We start from the raw sequence: 27105 nt of genomic DNA, 5'->3' as shown, positions 1-27105 counted from the left end.
CTATGCTTTTCTCAGAAAGTTAAATATAGCACAACTCTCTATTATATAGGCCACACACAGTCACACACACGCATTGTAAAACGGGCTTTTTTGCCCACAGCATTCATTTAACCTTGGACTCCATACACTTGGCTCATTCTCTTGTTAATCCTCAGAGACAAACTGAAAAATTGGGGGTCTTTTTTTTTCAAATTCCGATTTCTATTTTTAAAGTTGCTCTTGGAAAATTTCCTATTGCTTCCATTAAAAGTAAACAACAAAGAAAAGCTTTACCCTGCACTGAAAATGGGAAGTGATCTGCTGAATTAAACATGAAATCATGAGGTGTTTTCCCAGCTTGGGAGGGCATTCCATGTCGTTTACCCATTAATTGAAGGGCTGCTGACGTGCTGCAGAGATCAGGGTTTCAGCCTCATGCCGCTGGTTCTTTCCCTACTTCTCATTATCACCGCCACCGCCCTGGCCCGGGCCCTCATTGTCTCTCACCTGAGCCATCTTACTAGGCTTCTAGCTGATTTCCTCCAAGTCAGTCCCCTCCTGAACCTGCGCCTTCGAAATATCCCTGCAGGATTCATTTTCCTTAAGTGCTGGGGTGATGCCGTCATGTCCCTGCTTGGAAGCTTTCAAGTACCCCCCTACTTATCAAGCTCAACCCCAGCTCCTGGTCTGCTGCTTTGAGGAGCCTTCGAAGCACCGGCCCAGCCTCCTCTTCCAGAATTTTTCCTCTGTTCTCCTTTACCTTTCCTCTAGCTGTGAACCAGACTAGATCTTCATGTTCACTGAAACCCCCATTCATTTCTTGCCTCCATAATTGTGCTGTTTCTGCTACATCAGTTGTTCCACCTTCTTGAGGTGTGCCAAATGTTGTCTGTAAAACAAACAAACAAAGACAATGCCACTGGCCACACAAAGCTTCTCTCCACTGTGACCTCTTTCATGAGTATGTTTTTGACCACCTTTCTCCCCTTCTTGAGCCAGATGAGAACTTCTACTCATATATCTTTTGTGGCATTTATCTTTTGCTGCTTTTTATTATAATTATTTGTGTATTTATTTTATTCCCTCAATGTTTCTCAAACCTCTTCATTCCTGTTCCTTTTTTTGGGGGGAAAAAAAATCCAACACTCTCGTAACATTTTGGGATTACAAAAGAAATGAATTATTATGGGTAATAAATCAAAGTATAGAATTAATTATGCTTTTTAGGACTGTAGTGATTCCTGAGAATCTCCTTATCAGCTGAGAATTAAAACCCTAACTGATGATGCTGAAAATGTATATAAAATGCTTAGCACAGCACTTGGCACATGGCAGGTGCTCAATACATTTTAGCTGTTTTTATGATTGTGATTAGCTCCTCAACAGCAGGACTGTCAACTGTTGGTTGCAATATTCACAACTGGCTGATCCGTTAAATTATACAATTTTAGCTTTATGACAAATTCAAGATCATTTCTTCTCGATAATGATAATCAATAGTAACAAAGCACTCCACATTTTTTATCTCATGGGGCCATGGGCTTGAATAAATGAAACAGTGGCCAAGAGGGGAAAATGTAAGTTAGTGCTACGTGGGTAGCAAAGTACTGGTTAAGTGAACACTGGGCATTTCTGGGCATGGCTGTGGGTTCAGAATTGCATTGTTTTCACATGGAAAGAGATGTACAAGATACTTTGATCAATAGTTCAGCATATCAGGTAAATAGCCGTTTCAGAACTTTAAATTGTTTAACCATAATCACCAGTGTATAATTTCAGGGATTGGATAGGAAATATGTCTTATGATTCAAATAACCTGTTAAACTCACACAAGAGAATACATTTCAATGTTTCCAAATCAATTATCTTAAATGAGGGTTATGTAACAAGAGGACAAAGTAAGGACGTCAAACACCCACTTTAACTTAGTAAAAAATCATCTTTGGTAAAATATGTATGTGCTTAGAATCATCACCCAGAACAGGACTTTTCTGAAGTTTTCAGTTACAATTATTAGCTAAGAAGGCTCAGAAGTTGAGCCAACATCAGAAGACAAAGTTGGAGACTAAGTTACATCACGTGTTTTTAAAAAACACTATGAGCATCGTCTTGTCAGGCAGATTAGAAGGATATCACATCAGAAAAGCATGCTTATACCACAGTATACCATGAAACACTGATGAAAATACCATCAAACACTGCAGAAAACATGACGTTGCCTCCTACGGTTAATTTTATTATCATAAAATGATAGTAACCATCCACAGATACTATTTAAACTAATGCAGATATTGGCATGGGTAAGAGCTAGATAAAGAACTAGGAGTTCAAAGCAACACATTAACTTTGATTTGAATCTTATCAAAAAACTGAGTTCTCTACATCATTTGTTACTTCCTTATCTTTAAATTGCAAAGCAGTATAACACATAATTTTCATTAACTTGATTAAGCCTTTTAAACAAATACCCAAGCAGGCTTCCGGGAATCTCACGATGTGTTTTCGGTATTTACGCTCTGCCCACACTGCTTCCAGGGAAGAATGACATGAAAATGAGCTGAGCTCATAATAAAGAGGTTCTGTCCTCTGCTAATAGAGGACACACTCATGGTTTCCCAGTGATCCTTAGCTAGGAAGACCTAGCCTAGGGTCTTCAGGGTCAAGAAAGGCTTCTAAAGGGAGGGAACCTGGGGGCTGAGATCTAAGTGATGAGGAGGCACGACTATTTAGTCTCCAACTTTGTCTTCCTTCTGAGGTTGGCTCGATTTCTGAGCCTTCTTAACTAACAGTAACTGAAAACTTCAGAAAAGTCCTGTTTTGGGTGATTATTCTAAGCACATAAATATTTTACCATGGATGATTTTCTTACTAAGTTAAAGTGGGTGTTTGACATCCTTACTTTGTCCTTTTGTTACATAACCCTCATTTAAGGTAATTGATTTGGAAATATTGAAATGTTTTCTCTTGTATGGGTTTAACAGGTTCTCTGAATCATATGGCATATTTCCTAACCAAGCATCGAAATTATACATTGGTGATTATGGTTAAACAATTTAAAGTGAGAGCAGAAGCAGTGAAGAATGTTCCCTCTGATGAGGGGACACCGGAGCAGAGGGCCTGGAAGGAGGCTGGTGTAGAGGCTGGAGAGTGACAAAGAATGTCTCCCTGACCACCCTTAGGCTCTTCTGGATCCTTTTCATGACTAGGCTCTGACCTTGGCCATGTCCTTTTCTGACTGGCAAACCCAGTTTCAGCAAGAATCCTGTCAAGTCAGTGTAGAAAGGACCCTCCACTCTTGATACCTGATTCCCCCGGCCTGCCTTTGGCAAGAATCTCCTTACCCTTGCTGTCTCCTCTTTAATTTTCCATCCACTGACCCCCTTGCTCTGCTTGTTGGCTGTAAATCCCCAGTTGTCCTTATTGTACTTGGAATTGAGCTCCATCTCTCTCCCCTGTTGTGATAATTTTGACGTCTATTGTAGCAGCCCTGAACAAGACCTGCCTTCTTTACAGTTTTCACAACAGCACAGTGAGAAGAGGGAGGGAGGAGGAAGCAGAGAGAATAGAGTCAGGGGAGGCAGGCCAGGCCCCACCAGACAGAAGCTCCTAGGCTACCTTAAAGACTGTGGCCTTGAATAAAAGAGAACAGGAAGGCATTGAAGAGTTCTGAGCCACTTAGTGACATGATCAGATTTTCATCTTTGAAAGACCTTTCTGGCCTTTAGCAAAAAGCAACAATAATACTGTTTTTAAAATCTTGTACAATACGTAAAGTGACATGAAAGAAAAATTGAGTTCACTTATACATATGCAAATGTGCCCCACAAGAGGCTGAGGCCGAATTAGAGCAGGGATTTTCAATCTTTTTCAGCCCACAGCTATTAGTGCCCTTCGATTCCTCCTCAACTTCACTCCTCCTGCAGCTATAAGATATTAACAGTGACTGGCAGCCGGGCGCGGTGGCTCAAGCCTGTAATCCCAGCCCTTTGGGAGGCCGAGGCGGGCGGATCACGAGGTCAGGAGATGGAGACCATCCTGGCTAACACGGTGAAACCCCGTCTCTACTAAAAATACAAAAAATTAGCCTGGCGTGGTGGCGGCCGCCTGTAGTCCCAGCTACTAGGGAGGCTGAGGCGGGAGAATGGCGTGAACCCTGGGGGGCGGAGCTTGCAGTGATCCGAGATCGCACCACTGCACTCCAGCCTGGGCGACAGAGCGAGACTCCGTCTCAAAAAAAAAACAAAAAACAAAACAGTAACTGGCTATGACCATCCCAGCTACCAAATCCTCCTGTTTACTGTGGGTGCTTTGGGGTTTTGTGGTCATTCTAGCAGCCCTGCTTGAGACAGGTGTGGGGCTCCACAAGGACAGTGCTTGCTCAAAGGACAATTTATAACCCGGGCTTTATTTTTAAGATATGGTGATATTTTGATATTATTTTGAGAAAGCTCCTTTTTAACTTTACATACATACCTGGTGGTAGTGGGAATGAGGGTGGGGTTTTATAACACAGTGAAGCCATTTAGGACCCTAAACTCCTCAGGCAAAATGGGTTTGTTGAGGTTAACAGTGTAAGTGCATCTGCTGAGAAAAATAAAACAGAAAAAGTAACTCTTGGTTAAAGAAAGGTCTACATGTTCCATTTTGTGAAACCGTGTACAGGTTAAGGATGGGAAGAGAAGGGCAGGGACTCGAAGTGAGAGCTGGTTACCCTGACAATGGGCTCTGGCTAGGAAAGGAAATCAGAGTCCGCAAAGAACCAGATGAAAAGTATAACACTCAGACAATCGGCTGGCTAGGAATCCACAGGTGGCATGCCCTTGATGTGTCTGACCAGATCAGCAACTGCAGTATCTCAGAGAAACCTCCGAATCAGCTCACTCCATCCCAGACTATGACTTCATTCTTGTTTGCAGGGACAAATATATTTATTCACATAGCTTCCCTTCTGCTTTTCAGAAGAGCACTTTCAAATAAATTTTCTTCTTATGTTTGGAATTTGCTTCAAAATACAAGTATGTGACCTTATTGCTAAACTTGCTTCGTCAACAAATTTGTGTTTCTCTGATGAAAAGAAATTGGCTCCTTGTATTATGCTCTGTAAGATTTTGCTGTTCTCTACTGGGTTCTGGGGTGTTGCTTTTCTGTTCGTGGTCAGCTAAGTAACAAGAGCAGGTAAAATTTCTAGCATAAAAATTAGGTAAGCATACAGAAGGGAGCATTCTGCTTCGTGATTTGGCAGTCAGCTCCTTTAAGATCTTTATTTTCTTCTGATTTGGTTATGGTATCTTATCTTGCTCCATAAGTGTTTGAAAATAAGACTGAATATTTGTCAGGTGGGAACATGAATCGGATCTGACAATGCTTTTCCAATGGGCAACAGAGGCATTTTAAGCAATCGAGCTGCACGCGTTTATGTACTCTTTATGTATGACTAACTGTGATGATGAGGACAGCAAACCAAAGGACTTACTGTCCTGTTGCTATAGACCAATATCATAGTATAACAGTTAAAAACAAACTTGCCTCTAATCCATTATATAAAAACAGGCTGCAATCAAGGCCTCCCGGTGCAGTCATCACACAGATGCAGGTATTTTTAAAAGCTGGAAAGCTGGGCAAGAATAACTATCATCACATGCATTTTTTTCCCTCCCACCACTTTTCCTGTGGGTGGCAATCAGCTGTGGATATTATGTGGCAATTGACCTTTATATAAATGAACGAGCATTAGAGTGGAGCATCGATTGCTAGGAATTTTGCTTTCATTAAGCAGTAGGAATTGTGGCTTGCTATTTGGGTCAGAAAAGCTTGACGTGATTAGAGTTTTAATTAGAAACATGCTAGCCTTAATTACCTGTTTGTCACTCCTGTTTGATGTCAGTGGAAATGGTCCTACTTTTGATTCATAGTCTTTTGTTCTAACCCCAACTTACCCCCTATGACTGGTTCAATTTTTTGGACTAAAATCTAGGATTTTAGTAAAGGAAAATCACTTTCATAGTGGAAAGAGCATCACAGGCTAAGAACACAAATTAGACTTCAGAAAAGTATCTCCTTTTGCAGGAAGGGGCTACCTAAGAGCATTGAAGTATCCTTCTGTGGTCCAACAGTAGGTAGACAATAAAGTTGACTGGTGCTGAATAGCCTGTTCCATTCCTGCCATCTAGTCCCCAAATGCAGCCGGTTATGTCCTCCAGCAGCCTCACAGAAGCCCAAAGTATCACTTCCCAACCTACTCAAAACACCTGCAAGTACTCAACTCCACCCAAGGCACTAGGTGGTCTATTTGGGTGGGCTGACCCTGGAGGGAGAAGCCCAGATGGCTTGTGGCAGGGGGAAATCCTAAGGGGAGAAACCACTCCTCATTCATCTGTGCCCCTCACCCCCTCCCCACACACACACCACAAGGAGGGATATTTGTCCCCTCCAAATCTCCTGTTGAAATGTGAGCCCCAAAGTTGGAGGTGGGGCCTCCTGGAAGGCGTTTGGGTCATGGGGACAGATCCCTCCCTGCAGTGATGAGTGAGTTCTCATCACTCTGTTTGCTCATGTAGTAACTGATTGTTTAAAAAAGAACCTGGAACCTTCTCCTTTCTCTCTCTTGCTCCCTCTCTTGAGATGAGACTTGCCTGCTCTCCCTTCACCTTCTGCCATGATTGTAAGCTCCCTGAGGCCTCTTCAAAAGCAGGTGCTGACACTATGCTTCTTGCACAGTCTACAGAACCATGAACCAAAATAAACCTATTTTCTTTATAAGTTATCCAGTCTTAGGTATTTATTTATAGCAACGCCAAATGGACTAATACAACACACAGATATCCACACTCTGCCCCAGGGCTTACTGCATCACTGGGCATATTGAAGATGCCTAACGCATATAGATTGACCAATTCATATGATGGGCCAAGGAAGATCTTCCTGGCCCCAATATCACCCAAACTAATTTGTGTTAATGTGGCATTTTGAGAAAGTTCTTTTTAAACTCCAAATGACTTGAGTGAAATAACACCAAGTCATCAGCACTTAATATTTACTGAGTGCTACTATGTTTCTATGCTAAATACTTTGCAAATATTTAAATCTCAATTCTGTCCCTATAAGGTATTTGCTATTATCCCTATTTCCCAAATGAAGAAACTTACTATTTTGCCAAGGTTAATTTGCATAAGACCACGTGAATAGTAATTAGCCAAATCTTATCAGTCTAACTCCAAAGCCTGGACTCTTGAACATTACTTTATACTGAGGAGTTTACTTACGAACTAGGATGCATGAGAAGCAGATCATATTACTAAGGAAATAGGAGACAGACCTTGTACCAAAAGTGAAAGGATGAAAAGGCTGGGACCGGGGAGAGTGAGGGAGGCAGGGTAGGGAGGCCTGGGCCTCTGCAGAGAGTAAGGTCCCCTATAGCCAAAGGAAGGTTCTGAAACAAACCTGCCTGGTTATTACTTTAAAAATTGTCTAAGGTTGGCCCTGGGCATAACTTGGCTCTGCCAGCTTGGGAGGAATTATTATGATCAAAGTTTTAAAACTTGTGTTTGCTTTTAACCAACAATTTTTAAAGCACATGTTTCTCCAACTGTTCTGCTATTTTAGGTACAGTTCGTATGGAAGGGAAGGAAGAGGAGGGATTTACTCTCCCACCTCTCCCAGGAGGATCCTTCTCACTGTTTCACTCCCTTTTTCCATGGCTTCGCTCCTTCTCTACAAAGCAGCGGCATCCATTCTGAAGTTCTGTTTGTAACTGTTCTTGCGTTTGCTATGTATGTATATGAAATCTGTAGTTGTGAATAATGGCACTGAGGCATAGTGTTCTAAACACGGTTGTCCCCTTTCCCTACTTTAAGCCATGTGAGTTACAGCCCTGTTTGAACACTGTTTACAGAGTCCATATATCTGAGTTAAAACTGTGTTTGGTTACAAGGAATAGAACGGCCAAAGCTCAAACCCATCAGGTGGGCCCCTTCCTTAGTGTGTGGCCTTGGTCTCATGCAATCAAGAGCATGCTGTACCTCTTGGCTTCAGGTCCACGTCTTATGGAGAGGAATGGCAGCTCACCTGTCTCTTCCATCGCATGTTCCCAAAGCCCTTCTCAGTGACTTCGGCTTAGATTCCATTGGCTAGAACTGGGCCACAGTACCACTCTAGAAACAAGACATCCTGGGGAGCTGAGTGTTTTAGCATTTTGGATTCTCATGATAGAGGAAGACAAAGGAAGAGGTGGTTGTGACATAGCACCCACATCACCGTGCTCTGGGAATGCTTGACACAGAACTTTGGGTGTGTGAGCTGACAAAATTCACTCTTATCTGAGATGGGGCTTGGTTTACCTTATAAAAGCTCTGATGGTGAATCATGCCTGGATTATAGGTTCCCCTCAAAAGTTACTTTTTGTTAGTGATTGCCATAGTAATTGAAAATTTGTCAGAATTATAATGAGTTAGGGAAAAGTAGGATACATCTATACAGTACGAAATCGCTAACAAATTTCATTAATACCATTATTATATAGCCTGACACCACAACAAAAAAGGGATTGAAGAACAGAAGGATACTTCAGAGCTTACCCAGATTTACTCTCATATTGCACAGATGAGGCAATGACAGGTGACATGATTGACTCAGGGCTATACAGTTAGGGAACGACAACACAGGGATGGGATTCAGAGTGCTTTGCTCTACCCAGGACAGCCTGAGGACCAGTCCCGGGACCCAGCACTGGGACAGCCAGGCTCAGATCTTACCCAGGGCCCTGCCCAGGAACCATATAAACAGTAGTTTGCACAATCTCAGTCTTTCTGTCTTTTCACACCCAAAAAATAATTTCATGCAATTACTGCTGTTTCAATCAGCACACATCCTATTTATATTGTTATAAATGCAAATGTGATTGTAAGGGGGAAAATTCTGAGTTAGAAGTGAGGAAATTTCAGCATTTGTGTGTCTATCTTAATGACAGCTAAAATATACTCCCTGGTCTACATATCTGCTTGTTAAAAATATAAATAGGAACATCTTGAATCTAATGCTTATTTTTAAATACTGAAGATGTTAGTATCTTTAGTGAACCACAAAATTAATATATACAATTTTGGTAGTAATGTTGCCATAGTAACTTTAGATTCAGGATCAACTTTGAGGTTCTTATATGGCCGTATTTTCTTTCATTCTAATAACCTTCATTATTGATTCTCATTAAAGAAAGTGAAATTTAGAACCTGTCTGATACACCATCCAGCCTTCTGTCAGATACTAAACAAAATAATCATAACAGCTCTCTATCTTCTAAAATAAGGCTCTAGGCAATGTCAAAGTGTTAATTACTGCTTTGACATATTTTTTTGAAAAGTAAACATATTTAAAAGTAACTTAAAACATTGCTATAGTTATTGTTAAATAAAATTTTAAAACCATTTAAGTCGGTAAGCTGGGTCCCGTTCCCATACTTGCCAGTGTAGCTGGGTGATCTTGGTAATGACCTGACCTGAATGTCCCTGCACTTCAGGTTCATCATCTATAAAATGAAACTGGTGGATTAGATGCTCTCTACGGTGCTTGCAGTCCATTCTTCAAAGAGAATGTCAGATTTACGCTGTCTCTCTTTGGTCCTGAACACTGTTATCTATCATGGTATCAATCCAGGAAGCTGAACTACCAAGAATTAGGAGACAATGGATTTATACAGGAATTAAACCTTTCACAATTGTGGGGAGGAGGAGGGTGCTGGGGGATGGATGGTTTGATAGGGAAGTGATGATCAAGAGTCCTTAGCCAGTCATTTCAAGAAGCCAAGTATGTTCAGCCCCAGAAGTGGGTTGCCAAGAGGGAGCTGGTGGAAAAGCCTCCAGGAAAAAAATCTATGGATCCACAGCCAAGAGTCTAAGGAAAGTATTGGGGCTGCTGCTGGTCATAGGGTCAGAAGTCAGGAAGAATGGCTGGAAGGGAAGTAGACAAGAGTAAGTTGAAGCTAGAGCTTGCTGGCACCTCTGACCATATGACCTTCAGAAAAGGAGGCTGCTGCTTACTTCAGCCTCGCAATTCTTGCACAAGGTTTCTTTTAGCCCAGCTCTTACCCAGAGCTAGTCAAGTAAAGGCAGCACCTCAAGGATAGGGATTCTAGGAAGTATAGTTCCAGTTTAAGTTGATAACAGGACAATTTAATACAAACACAACTGAGCAAAGTGGTGAGAACTATGTTCTGATTCTCTCAACTATTATTCGATCCTTCTATATGCACCTTTGTGAATAGTCTCAAATCCTTGGTGCAGTAAGTTAGGTAATGGACACTTTTAAAGAAGTATCATTATAAAAATATCTGAGGATTCAGGGACCATGTGGACAATCTTAAAGCGAAACTTGGGTCTAGAATTAACCTGATGGTCTGCTCATACTAGCCCTTCCCTCCTCACAGATGCCCAGGCTGTGGGAGGAAAGAGTAGGAGGTTTTGCAGAAATGGGACGCCCAGCCAGAAGGGAAAGGGAGGCAGTGGGAGGAAGTGGCAGGTGGAGATACAGGGGAGAGAGAGAGAGGGAAAGGGAGGGAGAGAAAGAAAGGGAGGGAGGGAGAGAGAGAGAGAGAGAGTGTGTGTAAGTTCAGGAGATAGGTAATAGGGGCATACCAATGAACCAACACTTCAGGTACAATTTGGCTGACCATAAGAATTAACCTGGGAAACTTTTTTTTTTCATTTCATTACTATGAAATATTTTATATTTTCCAAGGAATATATGTAGCATATATTTAAAGGCTAGTGTATTATAATACATCAAATACTAACAGACCCACAACCCACCTTAAGAAAATGAACACTGCTCACTGCTGAAACTCCCTGGATGCCCCTCTCAGCCTGTCCCTTTCTCCTCTTCTCTCCTGTTTACTACTTCTCCTATCCCGAATTCAGAGTCCAGAAGTTCGCAGTTGCTTTTACAAAGGAAGCAAAGGAGAGTGCATGGTGTGGGTGAGAGGAGAGTGGATGGGGTTTCATTGAGTAATTTTTCTTCCTCAAGAAAACCTGCATGGAGTTTCTGTCTACATTGACCATAACCTAACCTCTTAGTGCTGCGAGATCACTTGGGTGTTCCTGGGCATATAGATAAGGTGTGCGGGAGGGGCTGGCAGGGGTCACTATTTTTACTCTGACTCCTGTATGTTACAATTCAATGCTTTTGACATTAAAGAACCAGAGTCTTATGACTACACTCAAACCAGCAGAGTAACCTCTTGACTGGGCACATTCTCCAAATTAGAGGCATTAACTGAGATCATTTTCCTGTGTGGAAGTTTGGTATTTAATAGCCCCATTGAAGGCTGTTACTTTGCAAATGATAAGTTAGTGGAACTTTCCTATAAAGAGGGGCTTTTTTTGTTACCTTTTCTGGGACTTCTAGATTGGTCTCTTTGGGTCCTTTTAGCCTTGTTGATCCTAAGGAAGCAATAAATAGAAGTAAATCACAAGGAAGGGCATGTTAGCGGGGGTTAAGAAGAAGTACACAGCAGAGAGAAGACAGGTGAAGGAAGCGAATGCTGGATTCCTTGAGGAAATGACTGCCTGGTCCAATATTGAATCCTTCCCCATGCCTTCCGCTTTGCCTGGCACAGAACAGTTTGTTGAATTGTTGAGTTGAAATGAGACAGACAGAATTGGTCAGCAAAGCCTCCACAGCTTTCTAGTTTAGCCATGCTTTTCTATCATCTACGTTGATTCCAACTCCACTGTTTCAGAACTGCACGCAGAATGGAAATCCACAGAGAAATCTCTCCAGCATCAGCAGATCTGCCAAATGCAGTGATGTTTCAGGAGTGGCCTCAGAGGAGCCGATGGTCCTTCAAGCCCGGTTGTATAATTGCCGCCAAAGGCCCAGAAATGAGACAGCATTTTCCAACCTAAATCTTTGAAGCAAGGTTGTCAGAATGTTCTATAGTAATCCCTGGGACTAAGCCAGCATAGATTGGGGAAACTGGTGATCGGGCACCATTCACAGGCTTGACCAATGGGGGAATGGCAGACGAAAAGCAGAATGTTCTGAGTCATGGACCAAGGTCTAATTAGGTCATTGTGGCTATAGGGTAGGTCTTCTCAACCTCAGCACCACTAACATTTTCGATCAGATAATTCTTTGTTGTGGATGATTATAGTACTGTGCATTGTTGCATGGCTACCAGTCTCCTTGGCCTCTCCCCACTAGATGCCGGCAGCATCCTCCTCCCCTCAAGTTGTGACAACCAAAAATATCTCCAGACATTGCCACACGTTCCCTGGTAGCAAATTCGCCCCCAGTTGAGAACTACGGCTGTAGAGAATGAGTCTACAATAGTTTTTCTCAAAACACCATTCTGAAACCACCTGCAAGAGAAAGATGTAGTGCACTCATTAAAATGCAGAGTCCTAGGGGCCATCCCAGAATAACTGGGATCCCAGCATTTGTATTTTTGATGAGCATGTGAAGAAATTCTTTTATGTGTGAAGTTTGCAACCCATAGTCTTCACTACTATTTGAAGCAAGAATTTTTGTTTTTGATAGTCCAATAATATATGTTCATCACATCTGCAAGGAAAATTCTATTTTAGTGAATTTCCTTTAAATGTAGGATTTTGTTTAAGAAACCTATTTCTGTGTCCTGAAAGACAGGGCTTGTTGATATCATAAGTAACCCTTGTACAGCTGCTTAATATAGTATTTTCCAAAATAAAGTGTGGCCATCTACGTGGCACTGACATTCCTTCCTGCACCAATCAATGCCCCTTCTACTCTAGTTGGCCAGCACAGCTTGCAAGTCCTACCATTGGATGTTCATAGAAGTTTGTGCAAGGAAAGTCATTATTATACAAACATTAACTGGTAGAGAAAACTCTTTACAACTTAGTATCACTTAGTTTTAAGGTTAGTCCCAGCATAGTGCATGGAAGAATCATAAATAGACATTTAAATTTAGATGAGGGATGAGATGGTTTTTGAGTTTTGAATATAAAGTAAGTTATTTTTAACTAGCCAACCTCAAGATATTTCTGTGGAGGCAACTTCAGTCTTTGATAAATTTATTCTTTGATAAATGGAGTGTATGATTTGTGGGTACTATGTGCTTGATTAGTTTGGGGAAAGGGTTTAGATGTTATTGGACTGCTGAGTGGTGGTGGTTATGGGGAATGTAGTACAGAGGCAACAGAACCCTAGGAATTGGAGAATTAAAGTTGTCCAATAAGAAGTAGAAGAACTGAAAGAAGAACAAAAAGACTTAAAAAATTAGCAGAGCCTGCCTTAACATTTTTCTTCAGGCTGACTCAATGACTACAACTAACATTGCTAACACATTTACTAGTGTTTACTGGGCATTATCTCATTCAATCCTCTCAACAGCACCAGGAGGAAGGCATTCTTATTATTTGCCATTGCGGTTAGGAAAACTCAAGTTTAGAGGCAAAGCTATGATCTGAATTTAGGTCTCTCTTTCTAACCCATGTTCTTAACGACGCCACTATGGGCTGCCTAGATTCCAAATAATTCAACTTGCGAAACCTCCTCTAGCGGACAAAGGTTCACACAGGCCTTCCATGGATGTAGCTGTGAATCTGTTATATGAAAATGGCTTTTGATATAGTTCACAATTTGAGCTCCTACTATATCGGCCTCATTATCTGCCTACCATGGTCTTGAAGAAGTGGAGCAGTCCTGAGGGAAGTAGGGAAGAAGGAGCTCCTCAGGACTGGGTGAAGACCGTGGCTGGAGTCACCGGGCCCATGCTCCAGGAGTCCAGCAGGAGGAGAGTAAGGGCCTGGCACCACAGGGATTGGGGAAGGAGGGGACAGTTCTCCCATCTGGTGCAAATATAGGCTGGAGCCCTTTCACCAATTCATAGCAACCTGATTTCTTTCTCTACACTCTGCCTCCTGCAGCATACTCCCCTTCCTGTCTTTTTGTCTCCCTCCAAGACATTCTCTTTCATCTGAATTCATTCACTTAAAAGGGACAGCCAGGCACAGTGGCTCACACCTGTAATCCCAGCACTTTGGGAGGCCGAGGTGGGTGGATCACCTGAGGTCAGGAGTTCAAGACCAGCCTGACCAACATGGTGAAACCCCATCACTACTAAAAAATACAAAAATTAGCCAGGTGTGGTGGCAGGCGCCTGTAGTCCCAGCTACTCGGGAGGCTGAGACAGGAGAATTGCTTGAACCCAGGAGATGGAGGTTGCAGTGAGCTGAGATTGCGCCAATGCACTCCAGCCTGGGTGACAGAGCCAGACCCCATCTCAAAATAATAATAATAGGGATAAGAGGAAGACCATTCGAAGTAATTCTTCCTGCTCTGCATCCCCTCATGGAAGGCCAAGGCTCTAGGGCCCTAAGGGACCCTAGGGGAATCCATCAGTCACTATAAAGGAGAGAGAGGTCAGGCCTGCAAGGAAGGTGGCTGTCAGAGCTGAGTGTCTTCAGAAAAGAGGCAGCAAGCTTGCTTTGTTTAAAGGAGGAGGGAGAAAGAGAAAGGGAGGGAGAGAGAAAGAAAGAAGACATTGTATTCTGATCAGATCATATAATTTTAATATCCAATTAAGTATATTAGTATTAGAATTTACTTGTGTTGGTTTAGTCAGTGCTTTGTATTTTTTTTCATTTTTGAATCTTTCACTTCTTTTGGTTTTGCTCGCCCTGCTCACCTGGTCTGGAAAACCCAATGCCTCCCAAGACAGGGACATAACGTCATGGCAATGTGACTTTTTTTTTTTTTTTTTGGGATGGAGTCTTGCTCTGTCACCCAGGCTGGAGTGCAGTGGCATGATCTCAGCTCACCGCAACCTCTGCCTGCTGGGTTTGAACCCAGCGATTCTCCTGCCTCAGCCTCCTGAGTCGCTGAGATTACAGGTGTCCGCCACCATGCTCGGCTAATTTTTTGTATTTTTAGTAGAGATGGGGTTTCACCATGTTGGCCAGGCTGGTCTCGAACTCCTGACCTCAAGTGATCTATCCGCCTCGGCTTCCCCGGCTTCCCAAAGTGCCAGGATTACAGGTGTGAGCCACCGGGCCTGGCTGGCAATGTAACTTTTACACTTGCCAGTACACTGTATTACAGGGTGTCTTGCTTGTGGTCTCCAAAATTCAAGTTCTGCAAGTCACAAAGAAAGTGTCAGTCAGAACATAAAATCAAGCTATCACTGGTCTTCAAAATATATCATGCACCTACAGCAGCACACTTGCCCCAAGTGGGGCCAGTGCTTGGCCTAAGGCTTGGCTGCCGGTAGGGCTGTCAGAGGACAGGGTCTTCTCGCTGCTTCTCCTTTCTTTCTTTCTGACAAGGTCATCCTGTAAGACACCTGCAAATCCTAAATGCTGCAATTCAGGGCTTTTCATGTAGTTGCTTCAAGATGTCTTGCTGTTTCAGGTTAAGGTACTTATACTTGGGGTAGAATTTTTGGCTCTAAGTGAGCCACTTAGCATCCATGCTGGGGGAGCGAGTCGCAGGGAGGCTTTCATTCCAAGGCCATCCTATCTGTACTGTGTAAGCACTCCACTTCAACAACTGTGAAGTGTTTTGTGGTGACTGTCCCTGTATTAGGGGCAGAGAAATATCCACTACACAACAAGAAAAATGCTCCAAGTTGAAGGGAAATAAAGGAAGCCGACTGCCCTTTGTTTCTACCTGTGAAAGGAATATAAATCTTGGGACCTCAACATCACTAAGCCAAGGAAAACTCAAGCTGGGAACTCTGTCAGGCAAACTTGCCTCCTATTTTCTTCCTAAATAAAATAGCTATAAAGACAGAAAAGCTACATACCTCCCTCACAATTTGCCCACAAGGAAATTGCTTGTGAGCCTCAAAATATTTACTCTAAAACTGTTCTGTTGAATTTCACCCTGCCAATGCAAACTGAGAGCTTATCATCACAGGTGCGGGACAGAAAGCCATCCTGGCTCTTCTCACCTGAGACAAATGCATATCTGATTGCTTCCATTATTTATGTAAAAATGCAGGTTTACTGAGCCCAACGAAATTGTGTATTTAGTGTAAGGCTGATCAAGGACTCAAAAGAATGCAACATTTTGTCTCCTTATCTACCTATGACCTGGAAGCACCCACCCCCACCACTTCATCTTACACATATTTATTGATGTCTCATGTCTCCCTAAAATGTCTAAAAGCAAGCTGTACCCAGACCACCTTGGGTACATATCGTCAGGACCTCCTGAGGCCGTGTCAGTGGGGCATCTTTAACCTTGACAAAATAGACTTTGTAAATCGATTGAGACCTTCTCAGATATTTTGGATTCACATACCCCAAAGGACCCATTTTCTGGGATGGGGGGGGAAGACAAAATTGAAAGTGATGTCAGGAAATCCATATTTCCATTCACCAAGTAGAGAGCAGACACCACCAGGAACCCAGATTCTGTATCACATCATCTTGCCTATTTTAAAGGCTTCCCGTAGGAGTGTCCACTCTCTGAATAGCCACCTCAAAGATAAAGTCCTCCCTTTAAAAGAACGAAGCTAATTATATTTATGTCTTATTCAAGTCATTTCTTTTATCATGATGACAGTGGACTTTGAAATCTGCCTAAGATTCTATGGGGATTTTCCTAGACAGGAGCATAAAAACATGACAGAGAAGCAGACCTAATTTCTGTGTCCAAATGCTGCCCCTCACTCCCTTTATGGTGGAAGCATTTAAAGAAATAAATAGGACAACTTAATCATAGCGTTTCAACTTTTGGGGGAAGTAGCAGGGACTCAGGATGGGGTTCATTCTGTTTGAGCATGTTTTCATGCCTGGAAATACTCACTGTCTCTGAATTAAGGAATGTAATAGAAAAAATCCAAAAGTCTGGATATGGGGTGAAAACTGAGAGATTCCTCTTTGTTTGAAGCTGTGCCCTTTGCTTTGCTAGGTTTTCCTTCCATCTTCTTACAGTATATCCTCTGGGCACCTGGTAGGTAAAGACTCCTGTTTGCTCAGCCTCCCTGAACCTCTTATCCTCTACAACCACTACAGCACCAGATATGAACACTTAGGAATTTGGTGAAGGTCGGGTAGAATGGGGACTCTCATTAGAGGGACAGGCTAGAGGTCCCAGTGCCCACAGCTGTGTGACCCTAGGAAGTGGCCATTCTGGCATTGGTGACTTCACCCAGTGTTCTCATGCTTCCCCCTCTTTATCTCTACTCAAACCTTTCCCTGCTCTTGTACCTGGGATTATAAGAATAGGTTTCTAACAGGGCCATGTCATTCTGTGCTACCATTCTCATCCTTGGCAAGAGAAGAAAATGGAGCCAATTTTGAGCATAGGCAAAATGAAAGATGCCTACATGCCATGATTTTTTCTTTTTGAAAGCCAGGAGAGCTGGCACATTAAGGTTTATCAGTCCAAGGGGTTTAGCAGGTATCTTAAAAGACATGCAGGATGAAAGGAACTTGAGGCAAAGTGACAGGAATAGAAACAGTGTTAATTCAAGGGGACAAGAATGCAGAATTTTGCCCTAAGCCGTCTTTCAAAAACAGCTTTCTGTCACCTTTGTGTCCACCTAAGTGTAAGGCAACCTGCTCTATTCCTTTGTTCCAGAGACTCTTTCTAGGAAAATCTTGATATCTAATATAATTTGATTATTTCTGATGAAGACAGGAAAGATCAGTGACTTTTCCTCATTTATGATTCATTCTTGAATTTTTTAAATTGTAACAAAATTCAGAAATTGTAGCTTAATGTCTTGGGTTTGATTGATATCTTTGATTGGAAGAATATATAAAGCTCTACTTAACATATATTTTCTTTTTCCTGTAGGCATTATACCTAGAACAGCTCAGTCTATTTCCATATGAATGTGATAGTGATGCATTATGTATGTTTAAAGTTGTTATTATGAAAATTTGGATGCAAATACCAAGAGCTTCTTTAGTCAGTGGAAATCCTTTGGACCTTAAAGCCTGGTAACCTGAAATCAAGCAACAGGGTTGGCTCAGAACACCTTTGTAATGCAATTATCTGAGTACAGGTTAGTAATAACACTTGGATGTGGTGAAATGGTTTTCTAACATCAGGGATGTGAGAAATTTGTGACTGAGACTAAACATTTCAGCATTACTCTGTCATCCCAACCATCAGAGACCAGACAGTGCTATAGTGCAAAAATAAATATTACAGTTGCCACGGAAACTGAGATCACCTTGGAGATGATTAATACTGGTAGGGCTAACAGTGGAGGTTGCAATCACATCATTTCCGGCCACATTAATCATGACCAAATGAAGAACAGCAAACATTTTTATAAAGTCATAAGAGCCAAAGTCTCTTTTCCAGACCATTTAAGAATTATTACCAAGATTTGTTCTATGTGAGTAAAAAGTCTCCTACTATAAATGGATAGATTTTTAATTGCCAAACAACTTTTTACCAGATCAATTTTAGGGTCTCGAATGTCTTTTTCAGGGTGCAGTAGAGAAGGTTTGATCATGAAAATCCACTTTGTAAACTTACAAGCACTTTCCCCTTTTCTTCTCTGTTGTCTTTTCTTTTGTTCTTTTGAGAATCTTGTGACTCCAGATCACGGTCTTTAAACTTTTAAATGCTTGTGGCTTTTACAGAGACTGTCTTGCTTCAGAGACCTTTGCCAAACCATCAAATACATGATGCTGTTATCAAAAAAGTTTATTATTGGACACGAAGAAATTGTTATTGCTTAAACAAAAGAGTTCTTAATGGAATGTACAGACAATTTAAAGAATATCTGGTGTGGCTGGGTAGAGATTAGGCTGTCTTGGTTTTAAAAGACAATAAAATCATTAACAAGGATACTCTTCCAATCACATACTTCTCTTAGAAATCTCCATATCAGAGGGAGAAATAATGATAAAAATAGTTATGCTTTTAAGGTAAAGAGGGTTACATTATGAAAATATTATTAAAAATTGAATAATGTCAAAGATGATCATTTTGATGCCTGTAATTTAATTTGCAATACTTCTTCCTGGACAAAGTAATGTTATTATAGGTATATTAGTAATGATGAGTAACTTGGCTGTTGTCACAGAAAATCATGGAAATCTTGGAGGCTTCATTCAATAAAGAGTATTTCTCAAATCCAACAATATCCAATTTAATATTCATCTTGATATGACAGAAAGAGACCACAGATATCATATGCTTCCTAAGGAGATCCAATAAGAAGTACACAATACCATATATAAAATATTCTTGCCAAAAAAACCTACCTGCTCAAATGACCCATATGCAGAATATATGGGGCAGAGAAACTTGGTCAAACAACACTTAAATCAGCTAAGTCCAGAATGTGGAAAATGACACACGACAAATTGGCCTGATTTCTTTAACAAAGAAATCACCAAGAAAATTAAAGATGAGGAAAGAACTAAAAGAGATATAAGTTAAAGAGATATAGTTAACCAACTATGATGTGTGTGGACCTTATTTGCATCCTGATATAAAGAAACCAACAGAAAAAAAAAGAATTATAAAACTACTGGGGAAATTTTAATACCAAGTGCTTGATAATAAAAAATAATGTTAATTTTTTTGGTGGGACAATAGTACTGTGATTCAGTTACAATGAGAGGAGACTCTTTTGGGGATACTGAGATATTTACAGATGAAATATAATATCTTGGATTAGTTCCAAAATAATTCAGTGTATAGTGGGGTGAGACCTTCACTTAAAAAAAAAGAATCTCATTAACAGTGAAGACTGTGCTAATAGTAGAATATAATAATATTAGAAATAGTACTGAAGACAAGAATTGGTACTTTCAAAGATCTGGCAAGTATAAGAGATTTTGTGTATGCTTGCAAAGCATAAGTTACTAAAGAACCAGTAACATAAAGTTACTGAAGAACAAATATATTCATTTCACAGTTAGAGATAAAAGGCTCCAAATCAAAATGGAAGCAATTCATTAACAAGCATCAATGGTCATCTGAGATCTTTTTCTCTTGGGAGCTTAAGTGATGAAGGATGTTACTCTCATGACAGAGATAGGAAGGGGAGAATAGTGAAGGCTGCAGAGCAAACACACGTATATTAAAAATTCCCCTAGGGCCTCCTCCAGGCTGGGTCAAGTACACCTCCTGACCTGGGTGCTTTTACAAAGTGTAGCTAAGAATGTGTGCTACCTTGCTTCTCAAGTTATGAGGAGATTATTTTAGCCTAAGCGACTTTCTTTCTTTTTCTTTTTTTTTTTTTTTTTTTTTTTCAAATAATGATTTTAGTTCTCAGAAGATCTTTCACTGAGAAGGCAAAAACTCCAGAAAATACTCAAAGCCATTCATTTACAGGTGACATGACTTAATAATCTTTGAGTTTCTGGATCATCTCAGAAACAGTCTTTTCAAAATTGTTTGCCTTTGGTCTTCCTGGCCATATCCAGCATCTTCATTCTGAATTCTTTGTTTCCTTTTCCTCATCCCTCATGCTGTCAGCAGAGGGTTCTCTGCATCCATGAGGCCAGCACAAGCCCCAAGGCAGGAGGATAATCCAGGCCAGAGGAAGTGGTTAGTGTCCAGCGCGGGGAGTGAGCTAAAGGTCATAGCACATGGCCATATCCATGTACTGGTGGATGATTTGGTTATCTAAGTCTTGTAAGCTCCTTGAAGGATGGGGTAACATCTTATTTGGCTTTGTTTTCGCAACACCTTACACAATGCCTGATGTATAATGGGTTCTCAAAAAGTGATTGTGACAGTGGCTATCTGAGGGTGGGATCGTGGGGGACATTTCATTTTCTAAGTCACACAGTTCCATTTTATTTCAATGTGTTTTTATATAGTGACCACACATTATTTCCATAACCAGAGAAATTATGCAAATAATTTTAAGTATATGGATAATAAAGTTTTTAAAGCAAAGGTGAATAGCTTCCTGTGTCAAATCAAGAGGAAAAACCTACACATTGTTGAGAGACTAAATAGATCGGGAACAGTTAATGGAAAGATTGGGTGTGGGGCATGAAATAAAATTTAGTCAATGATGATGCAAAGGGTTTTGAGCTAAACAATTTGAATGATGAAGTGATGTCATCACTGAGAAGAGAAAAACTATAAATGGACTAAATTTAGAAGGAAAGGTATAGAGTCCAGTTTTTGCTATGGTAAATTTCATTGTCTATCAGACATCCAAGTAGAAAAACAAGAGACTGAAATAAAGGAGAGTTTGGAAGTTGTGGGCATTAAATAGTTTTTAAAGCCATTACATCAGCAGTGAATGAGGGTAGATTCAGAAAAGAAACAAAGACTGAGCTCTAGAGCACTCCAATGTTAAGTGCTAGTGAAGATAGGGAGAAACCAGCCATGGAGACTGGGAAGAAAGGATTAGCTAAGTAGGAAAAAAAATCTGGGAGGATGTGGCATCCTGGAAATCAAGATTGAGAGAGAGAAACACGAAGAAAGGTAGCTAGTAGATTGAGATGACTGAGAATCTGAGAATCAAAAATGTTCCCATTTTCCTTGCTACTACTTTGATCCATGTCCCAACTATATTTTTCTCTCTCCTTCCAATATTTTCCAAACCACTCTTCAGATCATGACCAAGTTTATATTCTTGAGAACCTCTCCTAATATATTTCTCTTATGCTTGGAAAGTCTTACCACTACCACAAAACCTAGTTACTTGGCCTGGCTTTTAAAGTCATTACTAATCTGAACTCCAAGTACCTTTCCAAACTTATCTTCTTTTCCTCTCCAATTTAAAATCAATACTCCAGGAAGGCCACGTGTCCTGCAAAAGGCTTTACTTCTTCCCAATGCTAGGTCTTAACCTTGCCTGCTATTATCCTCTATAAGGTTGTCCTTGAAATATTTCCTTGGTTCATACAAATCTTTCAAGTTCTACCTCAAGTTGCTCCATCCAGAGAGCATCACTTTCTTTTTAATATTCCTTCAGGATGTCAAGGATAGTACAAGTCTCATAGTTGGTTCCCAATTCCATACATAGAAGTCACGTGAGTGTGCATAAGGCACTTGGAAGTCTTTTAAAAAACCTGTTCTTTACCTGTTTAATAAAATTAATAGTTTCAAAATATTTTTGTACTCAATTGGAAAGAGGGAATATTTGCATCTAAAATGTATTTTCCTACTCTTCTGGTATCTGTTACCAGAACCTGTAAATGTGTAAAATTTCATTAAGAGTAGGTTTCTATTTTCAGGTTTACATCTAGGAAATGAAGGTAATTTGCATGCACAGGTAATGTTGGAATTCCTGGGAGACTAGAGAATGAGAAAAATGTGCTGTACCAATGATAAGACCTTGGTAAATGAAATGTAATCTGCAATTCTCATGAAACTAACTGAAAATGATCATTCTGACTTACAAAATCATGAAATTGAAATGTTATGTACACCTGAGTAATTGTTTCATTGATAAAATAGAGATAGTTCCTTTATTTCAAACAGGGGTTGGGCCTTAAGGTTAAATTGCAAATATATGGGACAAAAAGATAATACAAAGCTAATGTGTCAAAAAGGCCTTTGGCCAATTTTACAAGTATTGAATTCCTTTTGCATTTCAGAATTAGCTTTTATATTTTCTATATTTTTGAAAACATATACACAGCCACTGAAATCACTTTCCTCATTCATTCTAGGTTCAAATGAACCAGAGTACTATTGTATTCATGCCTCCTCTAACTCCCTGCAATTGGTTTATAACCCAGTTACAGCCTTATATCATTGTAAAACATAAAATTTTGTAACCAGCCACATATGTTCTCCCTTTCCTGACATAGAGTCTTTGGCAAACTGACCCCTAAGTATAGCACAATGAAATTGATTATTCCTTTTATTTTCCACAATGAACTAAAAAGTAAATTAATTCCACCAACATTCATTGCGAACCCAAAATGTACCAGCACTGTGTAAGCCCCTGATACGTTAAAATTAATTTCAGAATTTTCTGGACTCTTTGGTATACAAATTCAGAGACATATCTGGATTGACAGTAATCTCCTTTGACCAATGAGCCAACTCTTGATTGACTATGGCAATAGAAGAGGTGACTGAAAACAGCACATATAAAAGATATACTTAGTTATACCTCCTCAGCCCATTGGACTTTTTCACATTGTCTCCCTTTTCTTCCATTGGAAGCCCATGGCCAGTGTCACCATTACATTGCAAAATGGTCAACACTCAATTTTACCTCGCTTTTAACCTACCAACCAGAGAACACAGCCATAAAATTGGGTTAACAAAAGTAAATAAATAAATAAAAAGTTGAAAGAGAAGGGCCTGAATGAACCACAGATTAAGTATTAAGTATTTAAATATTTGAGAGCAGGTAATATTTTTAGAACTAGACCCTTTTGGTGGAATTTCATAAACATCCAATACTTTTGTGTCAGAATTTCTTAGTGTATATCATTGCCAGAAGAAACCTGAGTAAGAAAAGACTGGCTTATATTAAATGTCCTTAAGTTGCTAAACATCTTGGTAACCAATAAAAAACAGAATGTGGTATTCACATACCAAAGAGAATATATTTCACTTACATTACTTCAGAAGAGAAATTTTTCCTATCACTTAAAGTATAGTGAGCATGTTATAGAGTAAGGAATAATTATATCCTATGTTCAGTTTGATCCAGATTCTAAATGTCCTTCATATTTTTTGCTCATATGTATTTTATTTGATCCTCTTCAGGTCTTGAAACAGTAACAGACTTTAATAACAAACTCATAAAATGCAAAAGCCTTTGAAAGATAATTCCTTAACTGTTCAACTAACTGGCTGGGAAGTTAATTTGACTTTTCAGGTTATTAACATTGTAAATGATAACACAAGGTAACACACTTGGAATTTGGAAATGCTTTAGGGAAAAGTACACACCTAATGAACATAGAAAATATATGAGTATAGAAAAAAGTGATTTTATTTTTTAAAATAATAATTTCTTAACAGCTTTGAGCTATTGATGACTCATTAGCTGATGACTTCAAATGAATGATTAATTCACTAACCCTTAGGGTGACTGACTCAAATCAGCTAGATAATAAGCACTGTTAATGCCTACTAAAATGTATTTTAAAATCAACTAAGAATATTTTCTCACTGCCTCAGTGATTAAAAATTATAAGCTTGGTTTTATTCCAAAATTAAGTATAAATGGAATGCCTTTCCTATGCATGTGTTTTTAATAAGTAGGAAAAACATATGGCATTCTCTTCTCCTCTCTTATCTCCCAAATACCACACTCCTTCCTTCCTTCCCCCTTGTCTTTTTGCCTTCCTTCTTGTACCTGTGGTTTATTGAATATGGATGCAAACGTCTTATTTTAGTTCCGTACATCTTGCTGAAAGACAATATAATGATTTGGAAAGGCTTAATGGCATAATTTTCATAACAGTGCTAGATAGTTAATACTTTAAAACATGGGAAATCAAAGTTAAATACTAAAAATTCCCATTCTAAGCTTGGTGCTGTCTGCAATATAGGTCCCAAGTATACCACCTTAACCCCAACCCAATGAGATGTGTTGGACATTTCAACACTAGGTTTTCCTCCAGAAATTATAGATGCGTCTCTCTTTACCAGCCCTAAGAAACCCAAAATCTAATCACCAGATTTTGTACATATGTGCTTTTAAACACTTGATTTGATTCTAATTGATGGAAATACTAGGAATCAACAGTCCCGAATTCAGGTCTTGACTCTGCTAACTTCGGTGTTGCACTGGGTGTCAGCTCTAACGTCTGCTTTCTTCAAAATTCCAGGTGTTTATGTTTCTATTAGCAAATTATTCCCTCTTTTGTACTATAAATACTGTGGCCCTGCCTATATTACAAACAACTGAAATGTACATATATCTCTACATTTAATTTGTAGAGTACACATGCTTCTGGGGACAGAATATATACTATTTGGTAATGAGAAAGAACTAAAAAATTGTCGTAAGCCTCAAACTTTTAAATTGTGAATTAATAAGGGAGAAGACCAAAATAAAAGTAATTTTTCTGTTATTTTTGTATTAAAACAACTAATGAACCAACCAAGAATAAAGGATGGCAATAAGAAGGGAATAGCCCAAGCTGAAGATACTACCCAGTTTGCTGAAAACCACTTTGAATGTGAGGATAACAAGATACTATGTGTAGAGGTTTCTTTTTTTTTGAGACAGAGTCTCACTCTGTCACCTAGGCTGGAGTGCAGTGGCAAGATCTTGGCTCACTACAACCTCCATCTCCTGAGTTCAAGCAAGCATGTCCGGCTAGTTTTTGTATTCTTAGTAGAGACGGGGTTTCACTATGTTGGCCAGGCTGGTCTTGGACTCCTGACCTCAGCTGATCTACCCGCCTTGGGTCCCAAAGTGCTGGGATTACAGATGTGAGCCACTGTGCCCGGCAGAAGTTTCTTATATGCTCTTTATTACTTCTTTTGTCTTATACACTGACAGTAAGAGAGGAAATATAAACGTAAATTAGTTTACGTAAAATGTACCTCAAGAAGAGGAATTGATCTGCTGATATATGAGGGTTGATTCACTTCATTTTGTCACTTTAATGAGTCCTGTTCTTGGGCAGCCATTATTTTTAAATTATTATCTGTTATGAACTGAAGTGTTCCTCCACCTCCAATTGCTATGTTGAACTAACCCCCCCAGTACTTAAGAACATGACTGTATTCAGAGATAGGGCCTTTAATGAGGATATTAAGTTAAAAGAAGGCTGTCATGATGGGCCCTAATGCAATCTTACTGGTATCCTAATAAGAACAGGAAATTTGGATACACAGACACCAGGGATGCACAAAACCATGTGAGAACACATTGGCAAGCCAAGGAGAGGAGCCTCAAGAGAAATCAAAGCAACCAACACCTTATTCCTAGACTTGCAGCCTCCAGAACTATGAGAAAATAAATTTTATTGCTTAAGCCACCCAGTTTGTGGTATTTTATACCAGCCCTAGAAAACTAACCTGTTATCTTAAGACAGCATAAACTATTAAGTAAAAGGCACTTCAGTGAAGTGGGCCTTTTTTCTCTTATGCCATCATCCTAGGAAAAACAGCTTATAGAGAGAAATCAATGAGTTACTTCAGTGTGAAAACACCTCACAAAGGACTTTAATCACCAAATGGGAGATTAAAGACAAAGTCCTTCAATAATCCAACATCAAGGTTATACACACTAAAACCTTGATATAAGGTCTAACATATGATTATATATAGGGTCAGGGAAGGGTGACAGAGCAATTTGCTGAAAGTAAGAGACAGGATAACCAAAGTACCATTTTCACAGTTCCTACTTAGAGAATAAGTGATTAAGATCTCTGAACAACCTGAACACCACAGTAGGTGGGAAGTATGTCAGTGGTGGGCCCCCACTCTAATATTTAAAACGTTATAGGAAAACTATTGATAAACTGATGGGTCTTTTTCTTTTTTATGCTATATTTTACTTCTTTTTTTTTTATTGTTGACCCAAATGTTTAATTGACCTCAAAACAGTAATTATTGTTACTAAAATGACTTGAGACTGTCATGTTAACTATTGGTTTCAAAGGTTGCACAGTGAATTAAAAGATGCTGTTGAAAAAAAATTGGAGGCCTTTCCCCTTGGCACAGAGATAGGAACTGATACATATGCAGATGATGAAACAGTCAGAACCTTCAAGAACAATTGCAGCTAGCCAATCAAGTGAGTGACATGTATTTTTTAAAATTATATTCTGAATTAACATACCTTTCAAAAAATTCATATTAATCATTATTTATGGATAACAAAATAATAAAATTGTAACATGATGATTTTCTAGTTTATAAGAATCGTTACAGGTAGCAACACTTGTAATAAATACTCTCACTGTTATACATGTACTTGCCAAATACCCTCACTGGTTGTTACAAATGTGTTTAATTAAATCGTAAAGCTTTTGATGTGATTTTTTTTTTCTTATGAGAATATTTTTTTCTTTCTTTTTTTTTTCTAATTATACTTTAAGTTCTAGGATACATGTGCAGAATGTGCAGGTTTGTTATATAGATATCACATGCCATGGTGGTTTGCTGCACCCATCAACCCATCATCTACATTAGGTATTTCTCCTAATGCTATCCCTCCCCCAGCCCTCAACCCCATGACAGGCCCTGGTGTGTGATGTTCCCCTCCCTGTATCTATGTGTTCTCATTGT

The 27105-nt window shown here is 39.8% G+C and overlaps 1 long non-coding RNA gene across 2 annotated transcripts in view; it reads left to right on the top strand.

Moving 5' to 3' along the window:
• LOC131382882 (uncharacterized) overlaps window positions 1–27105 on the top strand; it is an 89265-nt gene that overhangs the window by 42473 nt on the left and 19687 nt on the right. For both annotated transcript variants that reach the window (XR_009212500.1, XR_009212501.1), the window contains exon 2: window positions 26477–26611. This is a non-coding gene — a long non-coding RNA (uncharacterized LOC131382882). The remainder of the gene's footprint in view (window positions 1–26476; window positions 26612–27105) is intronic.

Source organism: Hylobates moloch, unplaced genomic scaffold, assembly GCF_009828535.3.
Source record: "Hylobates moloch isolate HMO894 unplaced genomic scaffold, HMol_V3 SCAFFOLD_2, whole genome shotgun sequence".
NCBI lineage: Eukaryota > Metazoa > Chordata > Mammalia > Primates > Hylobatidae > Hylobates > Hylobates moloch.
The sequence above is the reverse complement of the archived record's forward strand: the minus strand, read 5'-3'. Positions and strand labels throughout refer to the sequence as shown.